A 23,491-nucleotide genomic window follows, 5' to 3' on the forward strand; every position below is an offset into this window, starting at 1 on the left:
GGCATTTCACAGCATTTTCAGCCACCTTCATGGTTGCTGGAATAAAGTGTTCTTATGCACCCATTCCACTAGGAAGGTCTTCAGCTGTTTGGGTCAACATCCCCTAACTCACCAATGGGTTTTAGATCCATTAGTTACTCACAACCTGGTTTAGACAATCTGCAGATGTGTGGCCTGCTGCTCCTGCTATAGCTTCTTGGAGACACAGGTGAGAGTTGGGAGAAGGTGAAACCAAAGGTCATTGAACAGCCCAGAAAAGAGCTCTGCAAGCCCTCACACCAGAGGTGGTACTATTCCCTGAATACCTCTCTTTCTACTACATTACACTGCCAAATGACTATAATACAGTATTTCCATAGGAATAAAAAATAAGGAAGGACTCTGAAAATAAAGCTGATAGTTTTCATATTCTGGTGTTGATTAATGCTGCCCATTCATATGTCCAGGGTTGAGACTTAGGAAACCTACATTCAAACCTAACTTCTGAAACTTACTTGCTATGTGATTCTCAGCTTTAATTCCTTCAGATATAAAATGGGGATATTAATATCTGTAGTCTCTACTTCACAGGGTTACTGTGGGATTCAAACACAAGCTCTCTCTTAAGTCCTGGGCATACAAATATATCTGTTCTCAAGAAGCTCACATTATAAAAGTAGATAACACAAATAGGAAGTTTTACCTACAAGCCAGTTATAATCTCAGAGATAAGCCCTTTTAATAATATATCCATTTTACTTATCAATTTTGTTTTTTTAAAAATGCATTTGCTTGGGGCAGCTAGGTGGTGCAGTGGATAGAGCACCGGCCCTGGAGTCAGCAGTATCTGAATTCAAATCCGGCCTCAGACACTTAACACACACTAGCTGTGTGACCCTGGGCAAGTCACTTAACCCCAATTGCCTCACTAAAAAAAAAAACAAAAAACAAACGCATTTGCTTTCTAAATAGTAAATAAATTCTAACACATTCCTTATTTTAATAGGGGTTAAATACACTTTTTTTCACGAGTCCAAAAAGAGATAGATTAAAATCTGAAACACAGAGTAAGACAAAATGACAAAAATATCCAAGGGGAGGAAGAGAATTTTTGTAAAGGGGCCTTCTAGGGAGGTCAGAGTGGTCAGATAGTCAAAGTTCTTAGATAAGGCAGATTCCTATAGCTTTCCATAAGAAGAGAATGACAGTGGTACTAAGAATATAGTCACAGAGTATAGCATTCTTATATACATAATTAGAGTGATTTTAAAAATTTGCCTATCTGTGTCAAATCAAAAAAAAATTGCCTTATTTTCCTTGGAAATCACAGAGGACTTGGTATTGCAACTCTTTAATTCATCATGTATTACAGAGCCATCAGACACAAGGACTACCAGCAAAACCCTCCCTTGGTGAGTATGAACCAGATTAAAATGTAAATGGAAAATATTTAACAAAATAAATAGAAATACAGTAGAACATAGATAATGTCAATCTGTGGTTCTCTAGATTAATATACTGCCTTAAAATATCCTTATGTATAGTTTGGTGGTCTTTTTTTTTTCTATGAGCATTTGACATAATTGTTGTCTTATACTTATTTATTTATGTTTATTAGACTGCCTTATCTAAATATTTTAATCTTGAACACAGTTCTGTGTATATCATAGGCACATAACTGTTTGTTTTATTACAAAAAAATCAATTTATATGAACACAAAGAAAACGAAACCTGTGTTGGTGAGACAATAAACCATGATGTATTATGAGGCTATTGAAATAGGACTTAAGTAGAATGTAATAATAGCAATGGCATGGACAGGTTGTGATCTTGATTATAAGAAAGAGTACTAACGATGTTGACATCATCACTCTATGGAGTGTTAGAGTACAATAATTACAAGAGAAATAAGGATGACAATAGCATTCACATGTAAGATTATGAAACATTTAAAGATTATGAAATATTTTCCTTGCAAGAATCCTGTACAAATGGCAATACAACTATCATACTTTTTTTTCTGATCAAGAAACTGCAATTTATAGTAACCAAATGACTTGCCAAAGGTCACAATGTTAGCGAGTGTCAGTGGCACAAGTTTGTAGGTCTTTCTTCTTTTATCAATATTCAGTTTATTAGTAGAATGAATAAACTGTTTCCAATGGCATTTTTAAAATTCCTCAAATTTGTGCAAAGATATTACTTTAGGACTCCATTTATTTAAAAATGAACAATTAATTCCTTGTGAATATTTCTGAACTATTTCTATTGAAATGTGGCATAATCCTGAAGAAATTATAAGGGTTATAAAAGAAAAAATATAATGTGCCATATTAATGTGTTCTTCAGTGGATGGAACAAAGATAATCATAAAAGTAAAGTGAACAATGTTATTCACTCTCTGGATGAATTATAAATATATTACGAATGGAATTATTGTGTTAAGCATTGGCACAAACATTTCTTACAAAGCTAAATTGTTCATGCTATCCAAAATTAAAGAAAAAATTACTAATTTGATGACTCCTGAAAACAACATATCTGAGAATTAATTTTATGGATAAATAAAAATATTCTCAAACTTGAATAGATTTTAATACATACATTAGAAACTCACTACTTCATTTTAATCTTCTCTAAATTCCAATATTAATTATTTCTCTTACAAGTTGTTTGGTATTTACTCTGTGCTGCCTTGTGACACTCTATTATCTTAAATAGTTATTTAATTTATAAGATTTTTTCCCTATTTTCTAAACTCTGCTCAACAGCATATATGGTGCTTTATAATATTTTGCATAACCCTCAACTTCATGATCAGTTCCTCCTGCTGTACTATCATAGTTTGCCTGAACTTTCTAATTTGTGTATTCCTCTCAAAAGAGCAAAGAACAATCAATCAATTGGAAAATTTCCCCTTATTTCTTCTTCATAGGTTATTAATTAATCTTTTTTTTTACTTTGTTAATAATTTTTCTCCTTAAAAATAATAAAAATGAAGTGTCAGGGAAGCCACCCAGCTTAACCATTCCAATATTCTTCTGCAAACAACTTTAAAATAACACATCAAATCAAATTTTGGAATGGTAGAGCCAACAAAAGTTTGGGGCAAGACAATTTTCCAGCCTAAGAAACCTTAGGAAGTTGGCAGGAGAAATCTGTGACACTAGGATGGGCATATGTCCAGAACCCAAACACATCCCACAGTAGTGGGTACAGCAGAAGCTTTGGGAACTCTTAGCCCAGACATGTTAAGTAGATCAGACAACTGGTGAGAAGAGATTAGAAGGTACCCTTTGCTCGCACAGGGTATAAGTGGTGCTTATTGGCAACTGTATTGTCCATACACAGTTTTGGGTTGCTGTTCCAAGGGTGGAGAGGAGCATTGGTGGTTTGTCTGAAGGGAGCAGGGGCCCTATGCACAGTTCCAAAGAGGAGCACTAGTCCTTGCAACTACAGGGAACCAAGGATCCTTGCTAAGTAAGGACAAGAATGCAGGATAGATAAATGATGACCACACATCTCTTCAGATCACACCACCATGGAAGCACCTACAACTTGCCAATTCTTAGAACTAGCTCTAAAAATAGCAGCACGAAAAATCCTGAAGCTTGAGACAGTGCCTTCCCAGCCCCAAGGAAGCAAAGGCCAACTTTAACAAAAAGTCCAAAGAAATAAGAAGGAAAAAATAAGCAAACAACAAAAAGTGGCAGGGAAGACCAAGATATAAATTCAGAAGACAATAATGTCTTCTGAAATAGCTACAAAATGCCTCAAAGAAAACTGCTAATTGAACCCAAACCTAACAAGAATTGCTGGGAAATTAAAAAAAAACACACAGCTAAGAGTACTAGAAGAAAAATTGCAGAAATAAATCATGGTGATTCAAGAAAATTATGAGAAGAGAATTAATAGCTTGCTAAAAGAGACACAAAAAATACTAAAGAAAATAACACCTTTAAAATGGAATTGGTTAAGGGGTAAAGGAGGTACAAAAATTCCCAAAAGAGAATTCCTTAAAAAACAGAATTAGAAAAATTTTAAAAGAAGTAAAAACGCTCACTGGAGAAAATAATTACTTAAAAATAGCATTGGGAAAGTGGAAGTTAATGAATCTATGAGACATCAGGAAATAATTTAAAAAGTCAAAAGAATGAAAAAAATGAAATAATGTGAAATATCTCATTTGTAAAACAATTTGTCTGGAAAATAGATCAAGGAGAGATAATTTATGAATTACTGGGAAACCTAAAAGCCAAGATCAAAGAAATAACTTAGACATTATATTTCCAGAAATTATCAAGAAAAACTTTACTGATATCTTAGATTATGAGAGTAAAATAGAAATTAAAAGAATCCACCAATTATTTCTTGAAAAGATCTCAAAATGAAAACTCCCAGGAATATTATTGCTAAATTCCAGAGCTCTCAGGTCAGAGAGAAAATACTTCAAACAGCCAGAAAGAAACAATTCAGGGTGGCTAGGTGGCGCAGTGGATAAAGCACCGGCCCTGGATTCAGGAGTACCTGAGTTCAAATCCAGCCTCAGACACTTGACACTTACTAGCTGTGTGACCCTGGGCAAGTCACTTAACCCCCATTGCCCCGCAAAAAAAAAAAAGAAAAAAAAAAGAAACAATTCAAATATCATGGAAACAGAGTCAGGATCACACAAGATAAGATTTAGTGGCTTCCATATTGAAGGAGCATAGGGCTTGAAATATGATATTCTAGAAACCAAAGGAGCTAAGATTACAATGAAAAATAATATATCAAACAAAACTTAGCATAAACATTTAGATGGGGAAATGGGCATTTAATAAAATTGAAGACTTTCAACCATTTCTGATGAAAAGACCAAAGTAAAATAGAAAATTTGACATTTAAACAGAATACGCAAGAAAAACATAAAAAAGTTAACATGAAAGACATTCAAAGGGATTCAATAGTTAAGCTGCTTACATTATTGTATGGAAAGATGATATACCTAGCTCCCAAGATATTTATCATTATTAGGGCCATTAAAAGGAGTTTATATAGACAGAGGGCATGGGTGTGAGTCAATTATGTTAGAATGATGTCCAAAAAGAAAAATAATGGAGTGTAAAGAGGGATGTTCTGGGAGAAAGGGGAAGGGAGAAGTAGAACAGGGAAGCTTTTCTCATGTAAAAGAGGCATGCCTTTTCTTGCTAGGCTCCTAGCATATAGGAGAGCTGGTTGGGCTCTCTCCATGACATCTGGATCCATCCTTCCTCCTGGAGCATTCCCTTGAATTCCCGTCATTGTAACTGAACAGATGACCCTTCAGGGTACCTTAAAGGCCACAATGGCTGGATGACCCAATTGCTATGATTCCCCAGTTCCTAGACATGATCCTGCCAGCCTCCTGACATAAGACCATTATAATGTAGAAGCTTACCAGACATGAAACAAACTATGGGATCCCCCAGCATGCCCTCAGGGGTCACTCACACTTTGTTAGTGATGTGGTTATCTCCTCTGATGGCCAGTTTGCACTCTCAGGCTCCTGGTATGGCACACTAAGACTGTGGGATCTTACAACTGGCACTACCACCAGGTGCTTTGTTGGTCACATTAAGGATATGATGAGCGTAACCTTCTCTTCCAACAACTGCCAGATTGTCTCTGGTGCCCGGGATAATACTATCAAGCTATGGAACACCCTGGTTGTCTGTAAATACACTGTACAGGATGAGAACCAGTCAGAGTGGGTGTCCTATATCCATTTTTCACCCAATAACAGCAACCCTATCATTGTCTCCTGTGGCTGGAACAAGGTGGTCAGGGTCTGGAACTTGGCTAACTGCAAACTGAAGACCAACCACATTGGCCATGCAGGCTACCTAAACACAGTTACAGTTTCTCCTGATGGCTCTCTCTGTGCCTCTGGAGGCAAGGATGGTCAGGACATGCTGTGAGACCTCAATAAGGGTAAACAACTCTATACTTTGGATGGTGGTGATATAATCAATTCTCTTTGCTTCAGCCTCAGTCGCTACTGGTTCTATGCTGCCACTGGGCCCAGCATCAAGATCTGGAACCTAGAGGGTAAAATAACTGTGGAAGAGCTTAAGCAAGAAGTAATCAGCACCAGCAGCAGAGCTGAGCCTCCCCAGTGTACTTCCTTAGTCTGGTCTGATGATGGTCAAACTCTATTTGCTGGATACACAGACAACTTGGTGCAGGTATGGCAGGTGACCATTGGCACTTTATAAAAGGGTTGATTATAACCAAATTTTGAAATAAAGACCTTAATTTCTGCCTTTTGGGAAAAAAGAGGCATGCAAGGAAGAGCTTTTATGATGGAGGGGAAATTGGGGGAGTGGCAAGCAATGATTAAATCTCATCCTCATTGGGATTGGTTCAAAGAGGGAAGAACATATATAGATATTCAGTTCTGTATAGAAATGTAATTTACCCAATAGGGAACTAGGAGGGGATGGGCACAAGAGAAAGAAGGGAGGCTGATGAGGGATGGGGCGTGGGGGGACAGAGGGAGAGAGGGAGAGAGAGAGAGAGAGAGAGAGAGAGAGAGAGAGAGAAGAAAATAGGAGGGAAATACACAGTTAAGTAATCATAACTCAGAATGTGAATGGGATGAGGTCACCTATAAAATGGAAACAGAGTGGATTAGAAACCAGAATCCAATAATATATTGTTTACAAGAGCCACATTTGAAACAGAAACAGAGAGGGAGTTAAAAGAAAGGCCTGGAGCAGAATCTAATGTGATTCAGCTGAAGTAAAAAAAGGCAGGGGTTGCAATCATGATCTCAGACAAAGCAAAAGCAAAAATAGATCTAATTAAAAAAGATAATTAGGGAAATTACATTGTGCTAAAAAGCATCATAGACAATGAAATATCCAAATTTGTATAACCATGATAAAGCCCTCATTTCTTCAAATATATAGAGTATAGAACTGAGTCAAATTTATAAAAATAAGATCTATTCCCCAATTGATAAATTGTCAAAGGATATAAACAGGCATATTTCAGAAGAAATCATAGCTATATATATAATCATATGAAAAAATTATCCAAATCACTTTAGAGGGAATGCAGTTTTATGACCCTTTGGGCAGAGTTCCAAATTGTTGCTCTCCAGAATTCACAGCTCCACAGTGCATTGGTGTCCTAATTTTCCCAAATCCCCTCCAACATTGATCATTTTCCTTTTCTGTCATATTAACTGATTTGATAGGTGTGAAGTGGTACTTTAGAGTTGTTTTTATTTGCATTTTTCTGACCAATAGTGATGACTATTATAGATTAGAGAAATATGAATTAAAACAACTCTGAAGTCCCACCTCACACCTATCAGAAAGGACAAATGCTGGAGGGGATGAAGCAAAAAGTAAGTACACCAATGAACTTCTGATGGAGTAATGAACTGATTCAACCATCCTGAAGAACAATTTGGAACTACCTCCAAAAGTCTATAAAGCAGTGCATACCACTTTGACCCAGCAATACTACTACTAGGTCTGTATTCAAAAAGATAAAAAAAAAGAACCAAAAAGAAAAGGATATGTGTGTGTATGTGGGTGTGTTTGTGTGATATATTTATAGCAGCTCTTTTTGTGGTGGCAAAGAATTGGAAAATCAAAGAGATGCTCCTCAGTTCAAAAATGGCTGATCAAATTTTGTCATATTGTGATGGAGTATTGTTGTACTATAAGAAATGAGAAGAAGAAAAGTTCCAGAAAAAAAAAATGGCAAGAACAATAGGAACGAATGCAAAGTGAAGTGAGACTATCTGGGAGATCATTGTGCACATGAACAACAATGTAGTAATTCTTTTTTGTTTTTTTCCGGGGCAATGGGAGTTAAGTGACTTGCCCAGGGTCTCACAGCTAGTAAGTGTCAAGTGTCTGAGGCCGGATTTGAACTCAGGTACTCCTGAATCCAGGGCCGGTGCTTTATCCACTGCGCCACCTAGCCGTCCCCCAATGTAATAATTCTTATCAAGTGTGAAAGACTTGGCTACTCTAATCTACTCAATGATCCAAAACACTTACAAAGGACTTGTGATGAAAAAAGCTGTTCACTCCCAGAAAGAGAACTGATGAACTCTGAATACAAATTAAAGCATAGTTTTCTCACTTTCGGGGTTTTTTTAATATAAAGTATGGATATATGTTGTGCATGATTTCACAAGTATAATTGATATTATGTTGCTTGCCCTCTCAGTGGATATATAGGCATAAAGGTGAGAAAGAATTTGGAACTCAAAATTTAAAAAGAATGTGAAAAATAAGGTAATTATAATAAATAAATTATAAATTTATAAGAAATTAATTAATTGTAAATTGTAAAATATTAAATAAAAATGAAAAGATCTATGGGTTATGTTTTAATAGTATTTTCAAAAGCACTTTGTTTTATAATTAGCTCAAATTTTTTCATTTTCAATTTTATCTCAGTTTTTAGATATTCTATTTTTTATTTACTTAGGAGTATACTTGTTGATTTTCTAGGATTGTTTTTTAATTACAAGCTGAATTCATTCATTCTCTCTCATTTTTATGGATTAAATTGTTTAGTGACATAAATTTCTCCATAAGAACTACTTTGGCTGCCTGCCAAAAGTTGTAGCATATTATTTCAGTTATTTACTTTGACAAAATTATTTATTATCTCTATGATTTGTTCTTGATTCAATCATTCTTTAGAATTACATTTAACCTCTATTCAAGCCACAGTGTGTTTTTTTTTAAATTTCCATTATTGATTATAATTTCATTGTACTGTATTCTTTAGATGAGGTGTTTAATTTTTTTAATTTTATTTTTTCTTTATGAAATTTTAAAAAGTTTTATCACACAGTCAATTTTAGAGGTACCATTCAAAGCAAAAAATATTTATATTCTTCATTTCACCTGTTAAATACTAAAAAGCTATCAAGATACCAAAGATCTTTAAATTGAAAAATCGAAAGTCCTTTTCTCAATTCTCATCTTTCTTGACTTCTCTGTATCATTTTCCACTATTGACCACCATTTATTCCTGTATTCTCTCCTTTCTGGGTTTTCAAGACATTTGTATTTCAGTTGTCCTCCTCTTGGTTTGATCATCCATTCCTTCTTCTTTTCAAGGTCTTTCTTCAACTATGTCAAGCTCACTAAATGTAGGTATCTGTCAAGGTGCTGTCAAATTATTTTTTCTATATACTCTTTCAAATGGTCTTCTCCTCAGTTCCCATAGCATCAACTGTCATCTCAAAGAATTTAATTTCCAGAATGATATATCTAGTTATAGTCCCTATTCTGAGCTTCAAAGTCCCACATTATCAACTGCCTCCTGGACATTAACAACTAGGTGCTGCATAGTTATTTCAAACTAAACATGTCAAAAAGAACTCAAAAATGATTTTTTTCCTGACAACCCACTTTTCCCAAAATTTACTATTTTTTCAAGAGGATGATGTTCTTCTAGTCACACAGGTTCACAAGTTCAATGTCATCTCTCTTTATTCTCCTTCATAGTATGAATCTTAATCTTGTCATATTATATATCTAAATCATATCATTTCAACTTCATTATCATCTCTCAAATATGTTCCTTTCCCTCTATCAAACAGACACCACATTAAATAATAATATCATTGTCTCTCACCTGGACTTCTGCAGTACCCTCTAAGTTGGTCTCCCTCCTCAAATCACTCTTCACTCCAATCTATCTTCCAAACAGCTTCTAAAATGATTTTCCTAAAGCATACATATGACCATATCACCCCACCTCACCCCTACTCAGTAAACTTTAATGGTTTTTTATGCCTCTAAGATAAAATATAAACCTTTCAATTTGGAATTCAGAGCTTTGCATTATTTGACTCCTTTCTACATTTTTTTTAAAATTTTACTATCTGCTCTGCACATTTATAACTCATGAATACTGACTTACTTGCTATTCCACTATATCTACTGTATCCATGCCCTTTCATTGGTTATACCCATGGGTAGGAATACTTTTCTTCTTATCTTTCAATTGTTAGAATCCCTGGATTCTGTTAAGATTTAGCTTAAGTGACAACTCTCATAGAAAATCTTTCCAGTTTTCCTAGCTGTTAGTACCACCTTTCCTAAAGCTACTTTTCATCTATTTTATATTTATTTTATGTAGACTGACATGTAAATGTTATTTCCCCCATTAAAATGTAAACTCCTTTACCTTTTTTGTTATTGTAGCCTTAGCAGTTAGCATAGTGCCTAGCACTTGGCAAAAGTTTAATAAATGCCTACAGATTGACTTACTGACTGTATCTACATTTTTAATCTTTCAGTCAGATTTTTATATCTTTAAGATACATTCATGTACTAAATAATTATTGTTTACTGTCTATTTCTTGCTGTAGTTCAATTAGCTTTTCCTTTGAATACTTGACTACTATGCCTCATCCACTCTGCCAATATCCTCCATTTTATGGAAAAGTTTTTACCATTCAAATTCATGATTTTTAAATTTGGTTTTTCCTTCTTTATGTCATCATATCAGTTTCTCTTTTTGCTCTCTAACTTCCATCCTTAAAAGGGAAAAAGATGAAAAAAGAAAGGGAATAAAATTGATGCTAGCATCCCCATTTTACAGATGAGAAAACTGAGGTAAACTGGTTAAGTGATGTATCCAGGGCCACATAGGTAGTAAGTGTCTGCAGCTGGATTTGAATTCAGGTCTTTCTGACTCCCAGTACTCCATCCACTGCGCTACCTAGTAGTTTTTGTGTATATTATTCTTAAGGTTCTGTTTAGTTCACTGTATCAATTCATATAAGGACTTTCAGGTTTTTTCTGAAACTATCCTACTCATGATTTATTGCAGCACAATATATTCCATCATAATTATATATCATTACTTTTTCAGTAGTTCTTCAATTTATGAGGATTTTCTGTTTTCAATTCTTTGCCACCACAAAAAGAGCAGCCATAAATATTTTGTACATATGAATCATTTTTTAAAAATTTGATCTCTTTGGGGGTATGGATCTAGGAGCAGTATTGCTAAGTCAAAGGGTATGTACAGTTTTATAGCAATTTGTTCATAGATCCAAATTGTCCTACATACTGGGGATGGACTAGTTCCACCAACAGTTCATTAGTGTAGTTATTTACTGACCTTCCCTTCAGCATTTGTCATTTTCCTTTTCTCACATCTTAGAAAATCTGATGGTATGAGGTGGTATCTCATCACTGTTTAGTTTTCAGTTCTCTAATTATTAGTGGTTTAGAGCATTTCTCATATTGATAGCTCTGATTTCTTTTGAAAATAGGCTGTTCATATGTTTTGACCATTTATCAATTGGGGAATGGTTCTTATTTTTATGAATTGGGTTTAGTCCTCTATATATTTGAGAAATGAGACCTTTATCAAAGAAAGTTATTGTAAAAATGTTTCCTCAGTTTCTTCCTTCTAATTTTGGCTGCATTGTTTCTATTGGCACAAAATATTTTAAAATAAGTGTAATCAAAATTATCCATATTACCTACAGTGTTCCTATCTAAGCCATGTTCGGTCATTAACTCTTACCTTAAACATGGATCTGACAGGAAATTTTTCCACACTTCTCTACTTTGCTTTTGATAACACCCTTAATGTCTAAATCATGTACCCATTCTGAGCCTATCTTGGTATTCAGTGTGAGATATTGATCTACACCTAGTTTCTGCCATATTACTTTCCAGTTTTCAAAGCAGTAGTTGTTAACCAATGAGTGCTTGCCCCAATAACTTGGATCTTGGGTTTATCAAATATTGTTATTGTTCTCATTTGCTTGCTGTCCCTTTTCATTTTATGAGTGTTGATCACATTCACATTCACAGTGATAATTATTATTTCCTTCCATTCTATTATCTTTTTTTATTCTTATCTTTCTTACCCTGTCCCCTCCTCAAAAGTGTGTTTGCTTCTGACTACTGCCTTCCTTAATATACATTCCCTCTTAATACTTCTCCCTCACCCCCACTTTCTGAGACTCTTTTCCTGGTACTTTGCTTTTGGGTAAGACTAATTTCTATACCCAAAAGTATGTGTATGTATATTCTTCCCTCCTTGAACCAGCTCAGATAACAACGAGGTTCAAGTATTACCCATTGCCCATCTCTTTCATTATCCTTTCCATTCTAAAAACACTTTATTGCATGCTTCTTATGTGAGATAATTTTCATCATTCATCCTCTACCTTCCTTTTCCCCAGTACATCCTTCTTTCTCACCTCTCCATTCTTCTTTTGAGATATTTCAAAGAAAATAGATTCACAACAATTCTGAGTAGAGTCCTACTAACTACACTAATGATGAATGATATTCTCAGGGATTACATGTATCTTCTTCCCATTTAGGAATGTAAATAGTTTAATTTTGTTAAAGGCTTGAGCCTTTATGATTTCTCACTCATATGTCCTCTCATGTTTCTTTTGAGTCTTATTTTTGAATGTCAAATTTTCTATTCAGCTCTGATGTTTTCATTAAAAATGCTTGTAAATCCTTTCTTTCATTAGCAATCTCTCCCCCCCTTCCCCTTCTCTTCCATCTCCATGTCCCTGCCCCATTCCCAAATTATTTTATTATATATTTGTCTATATTATACTCTTTTTCCTTTCATTTTTCCATTTGCGAGCTCAAACAAAACATACTCATTCTCCTCATCTTAATGTTATAGGGTTTTCACTACTTTGATAAGATTTTCCAGGTTTTCTTATAATATACTATTCTCCTGCCAAGTTTTCCCTCAGTAAATCTAATTCCATTTTTTTCTTTTTCTTTATACCTTCTATTCATTCTTAGGATTCTTAGGGCCAACATCTTTTATCCTCCTGATCTCTAGGAATTGTAGTAAATAGTTGACCTTGGGGCTAGGATAACATGAGTTCAAATCCCATCTCTGACACTTACTGACTTTATAAACCTGGGTAAATCAATTATCCCTTCAGTCCTGCCTACAAGTTGCATGAATGATGCCAACCTCCTTTTAATACATAAAGTTTTATCATCTGGAGTTTTCTAGCCTAATTAAATCACAGGTCTAGTTATCCCTATTTATTTGTAATTATTCTGGAATATATTTTGAAGTTCTTTTAACTCTTTATATTTATTGGTTTAGGAATTTTCTTCTGTTTGCTTATTTCTTCAGTGCTTTTTATAAAATCTGACTCTCAAACAGGTCTTCTGCCTCTCAAAATACCATGGGAGGAGTACCTCAGTCATTCATTAAAAGTGGTAGAAAATATTGCTACAGCTCTTGAAGTAGAATGACAGTCTTAGCACCAGAATGTCAGAGCACTGAACCAGCAGCTTGATTTTTCTGAATAAAAATCACAGACGAAAAAGCCTTCTGCTGCTATTTTGATAATGATATGGTCGTTCTGTATCTTCACAGAACTCCCTCCAAATAGGGAAATTAATAGCACATCTACTATCCTGATATTGTTTTCCATATCTGCCCTAGTCCCAGCATGGATTAGATAGAACATCCAAAATCTTTTCTATCCTCATTCAAACTTTTCCTTACCTAGACCTGCCTGTGCCACATTATTTCACATGCTCCCTTTTTTGATCCTGAAGTTCAGGATCATTTGCCAAAAAGAATAGGTCTCTGTGACCTAAAGCAAAAATGACCATAGTCAAGAAACCATGTTTCTAAAGTCCAAATCCAATCCTCTATATCAACTCAACTACTTTAGTTGTCAATTATTCAGAATCTCTGTCAAAATATAATGGAGAACTGCCTCAATAGGGAGCCATAGCTAATAGCTAACAAATTGCCAGCAGCAAAGGAAAACAGATCCCAGCCTATGAAAACCAGTACAGAGTTTGAGAGCAGAGTCTGGGAAGAATCTTTTTTGGTTACCCTGATGGATTAAAGGAGAGAGGGCGAGAAGGAGATGATATTTTGAGGAGATTTCCATTGCTATTACCCAAATTGTCCTGAAAACATTCTGCAATGACAGGCCAAAGTGAAATATATTTCCAGGAGAGTTGGAACATGCTTCCCACAATGTAGCCATGGTAGTCTTTGGAGTCTTGAGTTCCTTTTAGAGACTTAGTTTTTTCATATGTAAAATTATGATATGATACATACTGCCTCTACTTCCTGAGGTATTAGGAAGAAAGTACTTTGCAAATCTTAAAGTCCTATATGAATATGAGTTATCATTAGATGGTGGTAGTGATGATAACAGTGGTTGTGGTGGTAGTAATGATGATGATATAGTGGTGGTTTTGGTTTCTTTTTGTGCTTTTCTAGAACATCACTTTGCTGGAAAAGACATTCAGGGTGTTTTCCTATGGGTTTATTTCTCTGGTGGAAGAGTGTGGTGACTATGTCTTATTTTAAGATGAGTAAAAAGTAGAGGGATTTAGGCAAGCAAGAACTGGGGAAAGTCAAGCTCAGCTACTTATTGCTTATCTGAAACTTCATGCCGAAGCCATGCCTTTTTCCTTGGCAATTTGTCCATTTGGTCAATGATACAAACTACATGTGTGCTCACTACTGAAAGGATCACAGGCCAAATTAAAGTCCTTTCAAATTGGAACATCTTTTAATATAAAGGGCAATTTTATAATGCAAAAAAAAATCCCACTATAAAAGATTCTTTCTTAAAATATAATTTTTCTAAAGAGTTGAGTGTAGTAGTTTTGATTTTTTTAAGGTAATAAAAATTGGTAGAAGCCAAATGATAGCTTAAGAATAGTGGCCCAGTAAGACTTGAGCAAAAGCTGAAGATACTCAGTAACTCAGACAGACATAGAAAAGTAAAGTGGAAAGCCTTCTGATGTAAAATAGATATCCCCAATTTAGAAAAGGTGAAAGACTAGAACACCTTAACTGCATATGAAGGGGCCAGCAAGACAATGAATATGCCTTTAGGGTACCATATTCATACCTTTAGTACTTGGCTCTCTTCTCAAAAATATTCCCAAAAGGCAGAAGGGCTGAACTAATACAAATAACCCTAAGGCAACATGAAATGATTTATGGAATGAAGACAGCTTTTGAGCCAGGTAGAAATTTATGACATAAAAGGTTAGGTGTCTTTTATCTCCATCCTGGAGATAATAAACAACCTTAGAGATGAGTGAGTCTCTTAAGGAGTTAGAGTGAAAGAAGTTTTGAAGCATTCTAGATGAAATGAGCATGATAACACTTTAGCTGAATAAAGAATTGTACTACCCAGATAGGAGGCAGATAGGTGACTCAGTGGATAGAGCATTGGTCCTGGAATCAGGAAGACAGGAGTTCATATCTAGTCTCAGAGGCTTATTAGTTGTATGACCTTGGGCAAGTCACAACCTCTGTTTGACTTAATCCACTGGAAAAGGAAATGGCAAAGCAATCCAGTATCTTTGCCATGTAAACCTCATGGGGATCCTTGGGGTCATAAAGAGTGAAATGTGACTAAACAACCACCACCCATATGAGTCATTGGTTCAGGTTGGGGAAAAACAAAAACAAAAACAAAACAAACCTGCCACTGCATATTAAAAAGTGAACCCAGGAGCAGCTAGGTGGCACAGTGAATGGAGCCCTGGCCCTGGATTTAGGAGGACCTGAGTTCAAATCCGGCCTCAGACACTTAACAGTTACTAGCTGTGTGACCCTAGGCAAGTCACTTAACCCCAATTGCCCCACCACAAAAAAAGTGAACCCAGATTACCAATGTGTGAATCTACCTAGACAAGACACCACACCTTAGGAAGTACAAGCCCAGCAAATTCTGAGTCACCAGCCCGGTAGAAATATTGTGTCTTGCAAGGAGCTATCCCACATGAACAATGATTCAATTCATAGTAAACGCTGAAGACTCACTTGGATACACAAAGGATTTTGATGCCTTGAAGTACTGGAGCTGTGAGTTATGTTTACCAAATTAGTCCCCTACACATATACCCTATTACCACAGTACTTTAAGTCAATGCCCACTGTTTCTCCCTCCAGGTCACTGTGTATATTGGTGGGAAAGAGTGTCCCCAGTTCTGGGGGAAAACACTTTGTAACTATTGTTTTTTTCTATGTCATTTGAGTGAATGCCTTTGCCAATAAAGCACACAGATGTGGGGGCTTGTGAGTTAGCCTTTCAGGAGAAGAGACACACAAAGGAAGAGTCTTAGAGTCCTAGGAATAGTAATAGCTTCTACCTGTTTCTCTAGACCCTACTAGACAACAATAGTGTGAGTCAGATGAGTGAGCTCCTAGGTAGCATTTTAAGACTATCCATTATAATAGTTTCCAGTAGTAAAAGTTGCATTTCATGAAATGTATTTCATTTCAAGCAAAATTTTATTTTTTTATCATCAGGTAAACAATAGCTAGGAGAAATGGGTGCCAATTAAATGGCAAAACAAGCATCAATCAAATAAAAACAGAACGGGTATACTTCACTTTAAACAAATATATGAAGATTAATATTTACAAAAAAATAGAATGCAATTTATTTTACAAAAGCCTTTTTACCATAATTACCTTAAATAACAAAGTCACTAGTCACCCTGCTCCACTACAAATACTTTGAAATACACTGTATGTCTTTAGGGCCTGCCTTCATTTTCCCTGAGTATTATGTTATCACCCCCTATATGCCCTCCTTCCAAGAACTATGAATCCTAGGAGTCCAGTGTAGCAAATTAAGTTCTATCACAATGCTACTGTACTAGTAAAAGGGATAAATAAAAAAAAACTGTCCACCCTTCCCCCAAAACACATACCCATTATGACAAAATTTAGAAGAAAGACATATTCCTTACAAAGGTAAGGAATGTGAAAAGGATTTTATTCTCCATTAATATTTCTAGCAATGTTAATACAAACAAAGGAATGGGTTTTTCTGTGGGTGGGTGCCTCATGTCAGTGTAATCACCTAGAAACACTTTATCATTCTTTGATTAACTTCTGGTCGCCTACTTTTTTCTTTAATTCTGAGATTTACAGTGATTAAACTATCTATTCCCCTTTCCAATGCCAGCATCCCTTTCTTCCAAGCAGTATTTTCCTTCTTTTCTACCTCTTTTTAGCAGAAAAGAAAGTTTCACATCCTTTCTCTTGGCTCCTTTTTATGAAAGAAGAAAATAATCCTTTAAAGATTGTCTTGAACCGCTATTATTGATGCTGATGATAGCTCACATTTATATAGCATTTCAAGGTTTGCAAAGCACTTCATATCCATTACCATCTCATTTGATACTCACAATAAATCTGTGAGGTAGGTGCGGTCATTATCGTTATTTTAAGGACAATGAAATTGAGATCATATTTAAGTGACTTGTCTTGAGTCTCACAGTTATTTTTTCTATGGCTAGTAGTAGGTATCTAAGGCGGGAATTGAAACCAGATTTTTCTGAAAGCAGCATTTACACAAATCTGCATCAAATAACAGATCTATTTGGAAAACAGGCTAGGGGTTAAAAGGTCTTTTATATTGCCCCATATATTGCTCCATGGTAAGCCCCCTTTTTCCCATTAGTTCTAGTATGGAAAGACAAAGGTATATATTAGTGATAGCGATGGGGTTGAAATAAACAAAGAATTTAAATTAAAGTACATCTATATTTCCAAGATATACTGAAGTACTGAGATGGGGGTGGGGTATAGATGGGAGACTGGGAAAGAAGTGACAGAAATTCCTGGCACAGATGGGAGTTACAGAACATTGAGAATGTTGCTTACAAGACCAACTCTGTAACTAGTAGATTGGCTAACCTAGAAAACATTGATTATACTCAATTCTTCACTCGCCTCCTTCTCTTTCAGCATTAGTGTTTACCAAGCAAATCCTACCCAGAACCCAGGAGCAAAGCTGGAAGCAGGAAAGGAATATTGGAGTCTGAAATTTTAAAGGGAAAAAGAGGGGAAAGAAGAATCCAAGTTTTTTGGGTTTTTTTAAATGAAATTGAAGAAAAATGTGACCACTTGGCTGAGGAATCAAGTGTCCAATATCCATTTCTTTGTAAGGGACAGATGGGCATGTGGAAATCAGAAGCTGCCTCTAATTTCTGTGTATCACCACAGTGCCTAACACAACACTAGACACCATAGAAAATACACAGCAAACATATGAAGGTCCATTACAGTTCTGAATCTCTGACCCTAAGATATAATGATTGATTGATTCCATGACAGGATTCAAGGAAGCTTCTAAAAATAAAGCTAAGTAAAGTCTATGAAGATATAATGTATTAATTTTTCTCTTCAAATGAAATGACTTGGGGATAGCTAGGTGGTTCAGTGGATAAAGCACCAGCCCTGGATTCAGAAGGATCTGAGTTCAAATCCAGCCTCAGACATTTGACACTTATTAGCTGTGTGACCCTGGGCAAGTCACTTAACCCTTATTGCCTTGAAAAAACAATTAAGTTGCAGAGAAGCTGCTGACCTACATTAGTAGGGGGAGTTCAAATGAAATAACTTTTTTATTAGAGCAGGCAAAGGTAAATAAACTTGTCAAAAATAAACTATAGATGTTTTCTTTTTCCAAGGATTCAGCAAAAACAACAACAAACTCTTGGCCTTATAAGAAATTAGAGAACACGTGCCTTCTATAAAATCACTGGATAAGGAAAATAGAAAGGATCTTAGCAAATAGTGCTATACCTTCATTTTATTAGGGAGAAGAATGCAATGAAGTAACATGCCCAAAGATAAAGAAAATAGTGAAAAATTTTATTTTATTTTTTGGTGAGGCAATTGGGGTCAAGTGACTTGCCTAGGCTCACACAGCTAGTAAGTGTTAAGTGTCTGAGGCCAGATTTGAACTCAGGTCCTCCTGACTCCAGTGCCGGTGCTCTATCCACTGTACCACCTAGCTGCCCCAATAGTGAAATATTTTAGCTACAGTTTTTGATGCACATTATTCACTCAGATACATACGAATCTCCAATTTGTTGAATTAATAATACACCATCTTTTCAGAACAGTATAAACTGGTGTTAGCTGAAGCTTATTCTCTCCAGGGAACCTCTAAATTAAATGACTAGATTTATAGAAAAGGTTCTTGACTGAAGATTAGGACATAGGTCATAAGGATATCATTTGAACATCTTATTTTCTTTGGCATAAATACTTTAATTGGTAATGTTGGAGCAGCATATAGATCATTCAAAGCTAGTGCTATTTCTCTAAATTCATAGTATTTCACTTTGATCAATATGATACTTATGATGTCTTTTGAGGAATATTTCTTAATTAGAAGAATAGTATTTTTGAACTCTAAATAGTTCAGTGGCTAAATCCAAACAAAACAGGATGTGTTGGATGGCCTGTGCCCCAGGGAATTCTGGTCAGTGCTTAACAACCAGCTCTCTTAAAAAAAAAGATACTCGTGAAACAATTTAAATTTTATCTTCATTAATATTTATCCCCCCCAAAAGTTAGGAGGTATAGTTGATAGAGCTTTGGTCTTGGAGTCAGGAAGACCAATGTTCAAATCTGGCCTCAGATATTTATTACCCAGGTGACTCTGAGGAATTCACTTAACCTCTGCTTAAAAACAATAATAGCATTTATATAATGTCTACTATGTGTCAGGCACTGTGTTAAGCACTTTGCAAATATTATCTCATTTGATCCTTACTACAATCCTGGGTGATAGGAGCTATTATTATCTCCAGTTTGCAAGTTAGGAAAGAGGCAAACAGTAAATAAGTGACTTGTTCATTATCACACAATTAGTGTCTATGGCCAAGTTTGAACTCAGGTCTTCCTAACTCCATACTCAGTTTTCTATCCACTAAGCCACCTGGCTAATTCAGTTTCCTCAACTGTAATATGGAAATAATAATAGCACCTACATCACAAGGTTAATGTGATGATTAAGTGAGATCACATTTGTAAAGCTCTTAGGACAGTGCCTTATACATAATACGTACTTAATAAATGTTATTTTTTCTTCTTTCATCACTTTCTTTTTCAAAAAGTAATTTTATCGATGGTTTAGTTTGTCATTTGTTATCACCACACTCCCTAAAGAGCTATCCCATATGACAAATAGTATTTTTAGAGGAAAAAACAGCACAACTAATCAATACATTGAAAAACATGTGCAATGTGCAACACTTGTTGACCTCCCACCTCTCTATCAATTAAGTCTAGACAATCAACAAAATTATAAATCAAGGCCTAGTTTATAGTGTTATCTAATTTTAGAGTTGCAAATGCTCATATTAATAATTTTCCAATCAGCTCAACTTCTATGAGCCACCTTCAGTTCACCACTGCCTGTGCCCATCTCACCACCAACTTCTACCTCACTCTGGGGACTTGAGGGCTTTAGATAGTCTCTAAATCATTTCTGGTAATAACAATTCTATGAAAATTTGGAAACGTTCTGAAGCAGAGACAGGATCTGGAACAGTTTTGAAGCAGAGTCAGGGAGATTCAGCATGGAGCTCAAGGTAACCATAGGGTTCCTTCCAGTTGAGTTGTTCCTACAGCAGGTTTGTCACACAAGACTTAGCTTCCTTAAGTAGTAAAGTGAGTATAAGAAGGGGAAGGAATTTGAAAGCTAGACCAAATTTGCTATACCTTTCTAATCCAGGATATTTGTCTCATTGTTGAACACTTTCGTCCTTCCATAGTGATTTTTGTTCCTCTTTCCTTCCTGTTTTTCAAAACTCCGAGATTTAGTAACATAAAAAAGAAAAGTAAATTATATTTTCTCTTGTCTTTCTTCAATTCATGGCATAGCTGAATTAAATTTGTCTTATTGTTTTCCAAACTTCTCAAGGAAATTTTCCAATGTCCTCACTTAGAATATAGTACATACTTAATAAATACTTGATGATATATTAAATGTCCAAATGCCATATTGAAAATGTGCTTTTAATACTAATAGCTGGCACTTATATAAGGCTATTTGGATTATTAAGTATTTTATATATATTCTTAATTTTTAGATAATTTGATATCCTTAATAAAAAATACTTAAAAGTTTTAATAATAGCAGTTTGGTAAACTGCTAATTCCATATATGAAGGATAAATACAATAACTTCATATTGAAATTTCCATTGTTTTATGTAGCAGATGACAAAAGAGGCATTCAGAAAACAACTAAAACACTGAATGATGATAAAGATTCAAATAAGAGCTTAACAAAACATAACATTGGGCTGAATCTAAGAAGTTGTTGTTTTTTTTAGTCTGGACCCATATAAAGTCTCATAAAGCTGAATCCAAAAAAAAAATCAAATTCAGAATTACAGTAAAAGGAAGATGATATTATTCATTACAAAAGTGATAGTCTTGCTGTAATCTGCCCTGGCAAGACTAGATGACATCATACCCCATAACATCAACTCTCCTCCTTTATTTCCCCCTAACAATGAAACAGCACTTTTTCTTTTCAGGACCAACCCATCTATGCATGTCCTTGATCCCTTGTTGTCTGCAACCTCAATCATTACCACCTCCCCCAGTCCTTAATCTCAACCACTCCCTATATACTATCTCCATCCCTATTGCCTTCAAACTTGTTCAAGTCTCCTCCATCCTTAAAAAAGCATTCACTAGATCCAACCATCCTTTCAAGTGATTATTCTATATCTCCTCAATTTTCCTTCAAAATCCTCAAAAATGTACTATACCAATTACTTTCACTTCTTGTTCTCTCATTTACTCTGTAATTTTCTGTAATATTGCCTATGACCTTATCACTTTATTAAAATTGCTCTATCCAAAGTTGCCCATTATCTCTTAATTGCCAAATTTGCTTTTTTTTCCCCAGTCCTCATGCATCTTGACTTATCCGTACATTTGACATTGAAGACCACCTTCTCCTATTGGATACTCTCATCTTTTTGTGACAGTATTATTTTCTGCTTCTCCATCTACCTGTCTAACCTCTCCTCTCAGTCTCCTCTGTTAGTTCATCATCCAGATAAGATCCTCTAAATGTGGATATTCCACATTGCTCTGTCCTGGGTTTTCTATTCTTCTATCTTCACATTCTCTTGGTAACCTCATCAGTTCCCATGAGTTTAATTATCATCTCTTTGCAGTTGACTCATAGTTTTATATATCTAACCCCATTTATCCCCTGAGCTTCATTCCAACATCCCCAATTGCATATTAAAATTTTCAAACTGGGTATGCAAGAAACATCTCTAACTCAGCATGTCCAAAATAGAACTCCATTATACATTTCCCTAAATCCATCCTTACCCCAGACTTCCCTATTTCTGTCAAAAGTACCACCATTCTCCTAGTACCTCTTCTCTAAACTTGTCATGTTCCTTGACCCCCATTCTCCTTTACCTCACATATCTAATCAGTTGTCAGACCTTGACATTAGTATTACCACATGATCTTTCTCATCCAGGTTTTCATATAGTCTCCTAAATGGTCTCCCAGGTTCTAGTAACTCCACATCAGTCCATTTCCACACTGTTGCCAAAGTGATGTTCCTTAAATCTGACCATGTTGTTCCCCTACTCATTAAACTCCAGTGGCTCATAATTCCCTGTGAGCTAAAATAAAAACTCCTATGTTCAACATTTAAAACCTTCATAACATTGCTCCATTTTTTTCTTTTTAGGTTCACTGTATGATTCTGATTCTCTGAATTCAATTATATAACACAACTAGTCTTTCTGTTCATCATACATAATTTCCTCTTCCATCTCTACTTGTGAACTGGTACTTCCCTATGTCTCAAAAGCATTCCCTCCTTACCTCCACCTCACAAAATTTTTATCTTCCTTTAAGATGCAGTTCAGGGGGCAGCTAGGTGGTGCAGTAGATAAAGCACCAACCCTGGATTCAGAAGAACCTGAGTTCAAATCTCAGACTCAGACACTTGACACTTACTAGCTAGCTGTGTGACCCTGGGCAAGTCACTTAAAGCTCATTGCCCCAAAAAAACAAAACAAAAGAGAAAAACCCTTAAAAAAAAAGGATGCACTTCAACTATGGTCAATCATGATATCCTCAACTGGCTGTCCCTACCTTGTATTAAACTGCTTTTTTATTTATGTGTATTGATTTTTAAAATTTTTATTCCATACATATATAAGCATCAGTATACACATATATATGCAGACACATAACATGCACTTATATCCTTGTTTTCTCTCCAGGTTAGAATGGATGTTCCTTGAAAGAAAATATCGTTTTACTTATTGTATTTGTATCTCCAGTGCCTAGCAATTAAGTTAATCAGTCAGCAAAATTTATGGAGCCTTTTCTGTGTGGCACATAGTAGGTTCTTGATAAATATGTTTTGATAGATTTTATTTAGTCCTGAGTTTTGTTGTTGTTTTTTTTTGCAGGACAATGAGAGTTAAGTGACTTGCCCAGGGTCACAAAGCTAGTCAGTGTCAAGTGTCTGAAGCCAGATTTGAACTCAGGTCCTCCTGAATCCAGGGCCAGTGCTTTATCCACTGCACCATCTAGTTGCCTCTAAGTTATGTATGTTAAAAAAGATATTGATGAGCCAGGGTACATCTGGAGAAAATTAATCAACATGGTGACAGGCCTCAAGATTGTGCCAATAAAAGGACTGACTGAA

General features: G+C 35.5%; 1 protein-coding gene and 1 pseudogene across 3 annotated transcripts in view; one reads left to right on the forward strand and one right to left on the reverse strand.

Annotated features, from left to right (window-relative positions):
* MACROD2 (mono-ADP ribosylhydrolase 2) overlaps positions 1-23,491 on the reverse strand; it is a 2,303,223-nt gene that overhangs the window by 1,890,387 nt on the left and 389,345 nt on the right. The gene's annotated exons all lie outside the window — the stretch shown is intronic.
* LOC122742543 lies at positions 5,253-6,216 on the forward strand (annotated as a pseudogene).

Source organism: Dromiciops gliroides, chromosome 2 (assembly GCF_019393635.1).
Source record: "Dromiciops gliroides isolate mDroGli1 chromosome 2, mDroGli1.pri, whole genome shotgun sequence".
In the NCBI taxonomy this organism is placed as follows: domain Eukaryota; kingdom Metazoa; phylum Chordata; class Mammalia; order Microbiotheria; family Microbiotheriidae; genus Dromiciops; species Dromiciops gliroides.